Below are 10,757 nucleotides of genomic sequence, written 5' to 3'. Positions count from 1 at the left end.
GCAAATAAAAATGTTTACATTTAGTCTATTTTTGTCTAGATCTTTATTTTTGCAAGGTCATACAAATATCCGTTATTATTGATTTAGACCGACATAAAACACACTGTAATACAGTTTTCAGCTTCACCTCTTACGAGTGCTTTTGTACTATTTAGAACAGACAGAAAAGGAAAACCACAGGTGTGTTCTTGACTTGCACAAAGATACACTTGGATGGTTTACAGCTGCATCCATAATATAACAAGATATTGTTTTGTTGAATAAACCATTGGCATCTTGTCTCCGATCGCTGAACATTTTCTTTTCATGGTCGGTCACTTGTTGGTTGGACTGACTGACATTTAAAGCTCTTAACTGTCACTCGGATGAAGTATGCACCATTGTCCCTCACGCCGTTAAAGGCCTTCATTAGCGCTTTAGCACCTGCTCAATTAAACAAGAGCTTGCTGAAGTCTGAAGGGGGGTGGGGGGTGTTCCGGAAACTAAATGCCAGTGCTCCCCCTCCTGCCCCCCCAGCCCTCAACTGCAATGGACTTTTATCCAGCTTCATAATCCACTTGGACACTTTCCTCTGGAGCTGCGGATATTTCACTTACATCCACGCAAACTGACACCTCCCTCACACTTTTATGGCAGATATTTTTCTCAGATTGAACTCACTCTTCTCACATTTAAATTAAACATTTAGGTTTAGATTTAACATTTAGCGCTCACACTTAGATTTAGATTTAAGATTTAAGTTTACATTTAAGATTTAGGTTTAGATTTAAATTTTAGCGCTCACATTTGGATTTAAGATTTAGGTTTGGATTTAATATTTAGCACTCACAATTAACATTTAGCGTTCATTTAGATTTAGATTGAACATTAAAGTTTGGATTTAACATTTAGGTTTCGATTTCAGATTTAGTTTTATATGTAAGATTTCGATGTAACATTTAGGTTTAGATTTAACATTTAGGATTATATTTTTCATTTAATTTTAGATTTAACATTTAGGTTTAGTTTTAACATTAAGGTTTAGATTTAACATATAGCACTCACATTTAGATTTAAGATTTAGGTTTATATTTAACACTTAGCGCTCATGTTTAGATTTAGATGTAGATTTAACATTTAGGTGTGGATTTAAGATTTAGATTTGGATTTAACATATAGATTAAAATTTAAGATTTAGGTTTGGATCCAGCATAGATTTGTATTTGAGATTTAGGTTAAACTTTAGCATTTATATATAATATTTAGAGTCAATATTTAATCTAAACTTAAATATGATGAAAATAGAGTTAAATCTGAGAACTATATCTCCTAGAAAAGTGTGACTGAGTTTTGACGTTCATACATTCGGCCATTCATCCAATAGCATATCAGCACTTCTATTGATTCATTTTTCTAGTGTAGAATTTTACAATAAGTTTGATCAAGTGGAATGACTTAAAGGCCAATGACGGATATGAATAACTAAGTTATTATCACATGAAACAAATTCAATCAATCAATCATTACCAAAATATGTCGTTAAGTATCATAAATTCTGCTACTTTTTTCCTGCGCTTTGAACCTTGCGGCTTATAAAGCGGTGCGGCTAATGTATGGATTTTTCTTGGCTGACAGCCATAATGCAAAAAGTAAAAACAACAAGCAAACACATCGAACAAGTGTGTTTTTGTTGCTGCTATCGCGCCATCTTTTGGACAAGTTCACTCACTGCAGGCACTGCAGTGCTGCCAAGCCCTTCAGTTTAGAGCTTTCAACCGCAAGTACAAGTGCCACTCGGTCTTCTAGCTGTCCATAGCGTACTACTCATATGGAGTCTTCATTCCTCACTCCAAGCAACGTTTGGAAGTTTTACAATATAACTAAAACAATTCTTACTTACTAAAGCGTCCCATGTGTGATGTCATCAGGAGTGTTTTCATGCATATTTGTACGCGCTATCGTAATGTACTCAAGCCAGTGTTGTTAGCATTAGCTAATATGCTAGCACGTTCACAAGTGTCTGTGTTAGTATTATATACATTTACAACGGCATTCTTTTTGTATTGTTTCACTTTCACAAATTCCTCCGTAAATTCAGCAAAACGTCAGCGTGGCTTTATTGAGTCTGTTCAGCTGGTTGGAGAGCTAGCTTGCGCAGCTAGTGGGTCCACTCATGAAAATGAAATATTGACACATTGAAATAATTCTTCAAATATGTATTTATTCATGTTGTTTTGTCCCATTTGACCTGCTATGATTCAACATGAATTACTAATTGTTTTTTTGGTGGCATTTAGTGGCCACAAAAATTCATTAGGTTGGGTTCATGAGTCATGACGCAATAAACTGAATGATGCCTAGCTCAATTTACTGCAAGACAAGCCTGACATCATAATGTTTATGTCTGCTAAAGTACAAAGACAACACAAGTCCACTCCATTCAAATACATTTGCTACCATTTTTCTCTCTTTGAGTCATTTCCATTGATCAAAGCTTGTCCAACATTCCACACTACAAGACAATACAAGCATGTGCGGTGATTTGTGCTGATATCGTATGGGATTAATATCCGTATCAGCCAATACACAAGACTACGATATCGGTAAAAAGTTATACCCCTAAAAAATATTGTTCTTATCATGGTCCTATGGATCCAATACTAATGCTACCTGGGCTATAAATTTTAGGGACATTGATAACTTCCGACTTAACCAGACTGATACTGCTAAGATCTCTAACTATTTTTCCCCTCGTACTACCTCGGAAAAGACCTGGCTCTCCAAGACCCAAGTATTCATTAAAAACCTTGCAGAGGTTTTATTGAATAAATACATTTTTGCCCACTGTAACATGACAAACAGTTTGAAGAGTAACACTGTGTTTGGATATTGGAATGATTGGCATGCTAGGAGATGGCTGCAGTAGAGCCAGTAGGCTGACGGTGACACGTTTGCTGCTGCATGTGGAGAATGTCACACATGATAAACCATGGCCAAGACATTTGTCTGCTGTCATCACCTGTCTGCACGCTGCTAACAGTGCTCTTTATCCTGGGCCACCGTAAATACACCTGCCACTGTTTATCATCCTCATATTTCCTGAGCACATATGGAACCATTTCTTTTTCATCGCCACAAAATGCCATGTTAAAATACTCTGGCTGCCACCTTAAATGATATGACGAACCAGATAAAATAGTGTGTTGGCAGGCCCAATTAAATTTATATGAAGTTCCACTATAAAACGATAGGGCGGTCCACAATAAAATGATGTGGCCAGCCACATAGAATGATGTGGCTGGCTACTTTAGAATTATGTGGTGGTCAACAATGAAATGATTGGCAGACCACAATAAATGACGTGGCGGACCACATTAAATTATGTGGCGGACCACATTAAATGAGGTGGCGGACCACATTAAATGATGTGTATTAGTGATTGTTGTAGGGTGAAAGTGTTGTAGTCAGCATGTGTGATGGTATGGGGGTGTATTAGTGATTGTTGTAGGGTGAAAGTGTTGTAGTCAGCATGTGTTTTTTTAAACGATTTTTTTATTTATTTTTTTCAATCCAACAAAGCACTACACAACAATACCATAACAATGCAATCCAATTCCAAAAGCAAAGCTGAGCCAGCAACACTCAGAACTGCAATAAACAGAACAATTGAGAGGAGACACAAACACCACACAGAACAAAACAAAAGTAGTGAATATTATCAACAACAGTATCAATATTAGTTATCATTTCAGCATAGCAGTGATTAAAAATCCCTCATTGACATTATCATTAGACATTTATAAAAATTAAAAAAAAGAACAACAGTGGCTTACACTTGCATGGCATCTCATAAGCTGGACAACACACTGTGTCCAATGTTTTCACAAAGATAAAATAAGTCATATTTTTGTTTTGTTTAATAGTTCAAACAAATTTACATTATTGCAATCAGTTGATAAAACATTGTCCTTTACAATTATAAAAGCTTTATTTTAACAATCTACTACTCTGCTAGCATGTGAGCAGACTGGGGTAGATCCTGCTGAAATCTATGTATTGAATGAATACACAATCCTTTTCAATCGGAAAAATATTGTCTTTGAATCGAGAATCGAATCGGAAAAATCGATATATTATCAAGAATCGATATTGAATCGAATGGTGGGTCACCCAAAGATTCGCAGCCCTAGCATGTATAGTTAGCATGTTGCAAGGTGGGTGTAGTGTGACCGTCACACACCAATGTCTGCAGTGGTGAGTCCCAGCATAAATTAGTGATGAAGTGGCTGCCCGTTCATGCAAGTGAAGTCCTTCCCAGGACCGAGGCACAGCCTTGCAACTTAGTCCAAAAAGTGATGAAACGTGTGGCTGTAGTTAACATCCAGCAACTCTATTTGTCAGCTGCTGGATGACTTTGGTGTCTTACTCTCAGGAGCTTCAAAGTGAATGGAAATGTAGGACTTGAGGGTTGCAGGTTCCATTCCGGCTTCCGCCATCCTAATCACGGTCGTGTTTGGGATCGATAAAAAAATCAAATAGATCAATGAAATGCACACTTGCCTATGCATCAAATTATTATATTTGAATGTACACTGCAAGTAGTTGTACATTTTACAGTAAAAACTGGACAGAATTTTATCACAAAATTTATTTTAATTTTTTTTATCAGCAGATTACTGTAAATGGACGAAAGGTAAACTGCCGTACAAAAAATAGAAAAATAGGTGTTTTATGGTAAAATGTACAAATGTTTTTAGTGTTTTACTGAAAAGTACAATTCTGGGCTTTGTTCACCGTAAAATCTTTTGTAATTTAAATGGTGGACAATTTGATGGATGATGGATGGATTTGTTCCTGACAAAATAAGAACAGATGGAGTACTTTATCGACACGTGACTTTCACGGCCCACATAAAAGGATGTGGCGTGAGACATTTTGAGTTTGACACCAGTGACCCACGGGCTGATTTGGAGCTGTTTGCGCTTCAGGAGTCCATGCCGCCATCTTCCAAAGCACACCTCAGCCAGGACTGAGGTCATTCTCATAGCCCAGAGAAGCTGGCCAGGATTATATCTGCAAAATAGTCCACAAAACGGCAAAAACACCGCAGATTGGAGAGAAAAATGTTTGGTAAATGAGTGTCTCCATGTGCAGTACAATACTGGCAAATGAGACACAAGATTGGACAGCACAGTTTGATACAGTCCTGGTCAAAAGTGTACGTACACTTGTAAAGAACATGATGTCATGGCTGTCTGGACTTCACAATCTATTTTGTTGTGATGTAGTGATTGGAGCACATACTTGTTGCTCACAAATAACATTCATGAAGTTTGCTTCTTTTATGAATTTATTATGGCTCTACTGAAAATGTGAGCAATCAAAAGTATACGTACAGGCGGCATAGCTCGGTTGGTAGAGTGGCCGTGCCAGCAACTTGAGGGTTGCAGGTTCGGTTCCCGCTTGTGCCATCCTAGTCACTGCCATTGTGTCCTTGGGCAAGACACTTTACCCACCTGCTCCCAGTGCCACCCACACTGCTTTAAATGTAACTTAGATATTGGGTTTCACTATGTAAAGCGCTTTGAGTCCCTTGAGAAAAAGCACTATATAAATACAATTCACTTCACTTCTACAGCAATGTTCATATTTGCTTCCATGTCCCTTGGCAAGTTTACCTGCAACAAGGCGCTTTTGGCATCACATGGACAAAGATAAGACCTTCTGGAGGAAAGTTCTGTGGTCAGATGAAACAAAAATGGAGCTTTTTGGCCACAATACCCAGCAATACGTTTGGAGGACAAAAGGTGAGGCCTTTAATCCCAGGAACACCACTCCTACCCCCTAGCATGGTGGTGGTAGTATTATGCTCTGGGCTTGTTCTGCTGCCAATGGAACTGCTGCTTTAAATGGGACAATGAAAAAGGAGGATTATCTCCTAATTGTTCAGGACAAGCTAAAACCATCAGGGGGGAGGTTGGGTCTTGGGCACAGTTGGGTGTTCCAACAGGACAATGACCCCAAACACACCTCAAAAGTGGTCAAGGAATGGCTAAATCAGGCTAGAATGAAGGTTTTAGAATGGCCTTCCCAAAGTCCTGACTTAAAGGTGTGGACAATGCTGAAGAAACAAGTCCATGTCAGAAAAGCAACACATTTAGCTGAACTGCAGCAATTTTGTGGTGAAAAATGTAAGCAGCAGCTTGTGGATGACTACCAAAAGCACCTTATTGCAGGTAAACTTGCCAAGGGACATGTAAGCAAATATGAACATTGCTGTACGTATACTTTTGATGGCTCACATTTTCAGTAGAGCCATAATAAATTCATAAAAGAAGCAAACTTCATGAATGTTTTGTGTGAGCAACAAGTATGTGCTCCAATCACCACATCACAACAAAATGGATTGTAAAGTCAAGACAGCCATGACATCATGTTCTTTACAAGTGTACGTACACTTTTGACCACTACTGTATGTAACAATGACTAAGACGTGTGAACACACACACACACACACACACACACACACACACACACACACACACAGAAACCTGATTTAAAGAGGAATAAGAGACCCCCCCCCCCAACATGACCACTCATAGCACCTCCATTTTTCTCTGACTTTCCACAGACTATTTATTTATCAGTGGAATGGTTGTCATACTCCACCTTGTTGAGGGTGGTGTTCCAAATAGTGTAGTGCTTGATGGTGTTGCCCAGGGGGATGAAATGAAGCATTTCTGTGTCATTCATCATCTTATCTGCTCCCAGGCCATTACATCATGCTTCCCCTTTGGCCACTGGAAAGACCCATGTGACCCTTCCAATGGCACCTTTGGACAGATAAGGCTATTCTCACACAATAGGGATGTTGTCGCATATATTTAGCGTTAGCTCATGCTAATTTTAACACGTCTCGCCCAAATAAACACTTGGAGCGGGCCGTCACGCTGCTCATTTGCATTTTGCACTATTTTCTCCTTGTGGTCCTGCTTTCAACACTCTTAAAATTAGGCACCTTTCCCCATTGATCTGATACTGTACCAATCAATCACCAGCACCGGAGAATCCATACTGGTAGCAATTTTCTGTCCTTTTGTGTGTTCAAATTTGCTCATAAATCATTTTTAACTTTTTTGAAAAAATGTCCAATTTGGCCGAGCAGGGTGTTTACATTTCTTGATAGGTGCTTATTTGTCGCCAAATTGTGGACAATTTGAGTGATTTAGGCTACTGACCATGGAGTGTACTTTCAAGAGCCTACATGCACAGCATTTACTTGTACAACCCAATCCAAACAACCTTCCCGAGTCATGTCGCAGGAAAAATAATATTGACAAAAAGTCAACTCGCATACCACACACAACACAACCTGTTCACTGACCTTTGTGGAAATCATTTACAAAAAAACAGCCAATCACCATTACAAATTAAAAATTACACCAATTTTAAGGTGTCATTTAAACTTTAAGGAGGTTGCAACGGAAGTAAACAAAGTAGGAGTCGAACTTTCACATACTCTTATTCAATTCTAATAATTATTAATGATATATCAAATAAATTATTATAATATGTACATACACATACATAATTATACATGTAAGTATACATATACATATTTTGTATATGTATATATAAATGTAAATGTGTATGTATGTGTGTGTGTATATAAATGTGTATGTGTGTATATATATGTATGTGTTTGTATATATATATATATATATATATATATATATATATATATATATATATATATATATATATATATATATATATATATTAGGGCTGGGCAACGAGTAAAAATTTTAATAGAAGTTAATCGCACTATTTCTCCGATTAATCGCGATTAACTGCATTGTATACGCAAAGCCCAATAATGAATTCAAAAGTAGTGTGTAGTGCACCTTTATTGGAATATTCTCCCACATGAACAAAAGCACCAAAACATTTGTTGTGCAAACACAATTTAAATCAGTCCTTGTTAAACAGTAGCAGTTAAATAGCATATTTTATGAAAATCAACTCCAAAAATGTAAATATAAACATTTAAGATTATTGCCACTGCCAGGGTATTTAAGTTATCCTGTTTGTTATGGAAAATAAATATAATCTACATACAAATCTCTGAGCCACAATCATAACATCTGAACAGGCAATTTCTGAGCTAACAGCAGAAACATTTTTTTTATCAGGGATCTTATGTTTAAAAAACCTATATTATAGGTAGTGGGCTGTTTTAGGGAATTTTTGATCAAATTATCCGTTGTAGCAATATTAATAATGTTGTGTTTATTCTGCGTAGTGCACTTCAAATAATTATGACCATATCTAGGAATTGATATGATGGGAATTTTTCTTGGTGCTTTGATAAACTGAAGGCATCATATACATGGTACTATATTGTGATGTTATGAGCCAGGGGAAAAAAGAACTACCCTACCCAGCATGCAACAGGAGTGAGGAGCATGTATAGGTTGTGTCGCCATGACGGCATCTTGTATGTTGTGATATGCACGCTCTGAAAGTAAACGTTAAGAAGTCAGCCAACACTCCTGGTCTGCATTATTCATAAATAGACAGACAACACATATACTCCGCTGCTTCACAGGCCGCTGGATGTAGCCGGCAAAGTATTCCCATTCTAGCTAGCCGCTCTAGCAAGCACGCCTCATTCAGTCCAAAACAGCCCGATCTATCCACATCCAGAATTGTCTGGCGGTCGTAAGTGATCCCGGAGTGACCACGCTGTAAGCCAGCCAGGACATTTGCAGAATTGTCCGCTATTTTTGCCAAATGTTCCATCTTTACCAAGAGCCCCTCCACGCCGAAGTATATCCGGGTGACGCCATCTTGTTAAGAAAAGGCGTTAACAAAATAAAAGCATGTAAACAACATACGCAAATGTGCGATAAAATAATTGTCGGCGTTAATAGATTGATGAGTTAACTCGTAATTAACGCGTTAATTTGCCCACCCCTAATATATATATATACATATAGTATATGTATATATATATATATAGTATGTGTGGAGTTTGCATGTTCTTCCCGTGAATGCGTGGGTTCCCTCCGGGTACTCCGGCTTCCTCCCACTTCCAAAGACATGCACCTGGGGATAGGTTGATTGGCAACACTAAATTGGCCCTAGTGTGTGAATGTGAGTGTGAATGTTGTCTGTCTATCTGTGTTGGCCCTGCGATGAGGTGGCGACTTGTCCAGGGTGTACCCTGCCTTCCGCCCGATTGTAGCTGAGATAGGCGCCAGCGCCCCCCGCGACCCCAAAAAGGGAATAAGCGGTAGAAAATGGATGGATATGTATATATATATATATATATAGTATATGTGTATATACAGGACTGTCTCAGAAAATTTGAATATTGTGATAAAGTCCTTTATTTTCTGTAATGCAACTAAAAACATGAAAATGTCATACATTCTGGATTCATTACACATCAAATGAAATATTGCAAGCCTTTTAATATATTAATATTGCTGATTATGGCATACAGCTTAAGAAAACTCAAAAATCCTATCTCAAAAAATTAGAATATTTCCTCAGACCAAGTAAAAAAAAAAGATTCATGACAGCAACACAAAATCAAACCTTTGAAAATGTCAATTAATGCACTCAGTACTTGTTTAGGAATCATTTTGTAGGGATTACTGCATCAATGCAGCGTGGCATGGAGGCAATCGGCCTGTGGCATTGCTGAGGTGTTATGGATGCCCAGGATGCTTCAATAGCGGCCTTCAGCTCATTTGCATTATTGGGTCTGATGTCTTTCAGCTTCTTCTTCACAATAACCCACAAATTCTCTATAGGGTTCAGGTCAGGGGAGTTGGCAGGCCAATGGAGGACAGTAATGCCATGGTCAGTACACCAGTTACTGCTGCTTTTGGCACTGTGGGCAGGTGCCAGATCATGCTGGAAAATGAAATCATCGGGACAAATTATTAAGCGTTGACCGGTCCGGTGTATATATATATATATATATATATATATTATCCATCCATCCATCATCTTACGCTTATCCGAGGTCGGGTCGCGGGGGCAACAGCCTAAGCAGGGAAACCCAGACTTCCCTCTCCCCAGCCACTTGGTCTAGCTCTTCCCGGGGATCCCGAGGCGTTCCCAGGCCAGCCGGGAGACATAGTCTTCCCAACGTGTCCTGGGTCTTCCCCGTGGTCTCCTACCGGTTGGACGTGCCCTAAACACCTCCCTAGGGAGGCGTTCGGGTGGCATCCTGACCAGATGCCCGAACCACCTCATCTGGCTCCTCTCGATGTGGAGGAGCAGCGGCTTTACTTTGAGTTCCTCCCGGATGGCAGAGCTTCTCACCCTATCTCTAAGGGAGAGACCTGGAAACTCATTTGGGCCGCTTGTACCCGTGATCTTATCCTTTCGGTCATGACCCAAAGCTCATGACCATAGGTGAGGATGGGAACGTAGATCGACCGGTAAATTGAGAGCTTCGCCTTCCGGCTCAGCTCCTTCTTCACCACAACGGATCGATACAACGTCCGCATTACTGAAGACGCCGCACCGATCCGCCTGTCGATCTCACCATCCACTCTTCCCTCACTCGTGAATGTTCCCTTAATTTGTGCAGCCATTCAGGCAAATCATATTAATGATGTAGATGATCTATACCTGCTGTACACATTGACTTTAGAAAAGAGAAGTGTTGGATACTTCTCTTGTTGCCTTATTTATATTTGACTTGGGCAGGACACTTCACCCTTTGCCCCCGGTGCCGCTCACACTGGTGAATGAATGAT

This window comes from Nerophis ophidion, linkage group LG06, assembly GCF_033978795.1.
Source record: "Nerophis ophidion isolate RoL-2023_Sa linkage group LG06, RoL_Noph_v1.0, whole genome shotgun sequence".
NCBI classification, from domain to species: Eukaryota; Metazoa; Chordata; class Actinopteri; order Syngnathiformes; family Syngnathidae; genus Nerophis; species Nerophis ophidion.
This window is presented reverse-complemented; position numbering follows the sequence as displayed.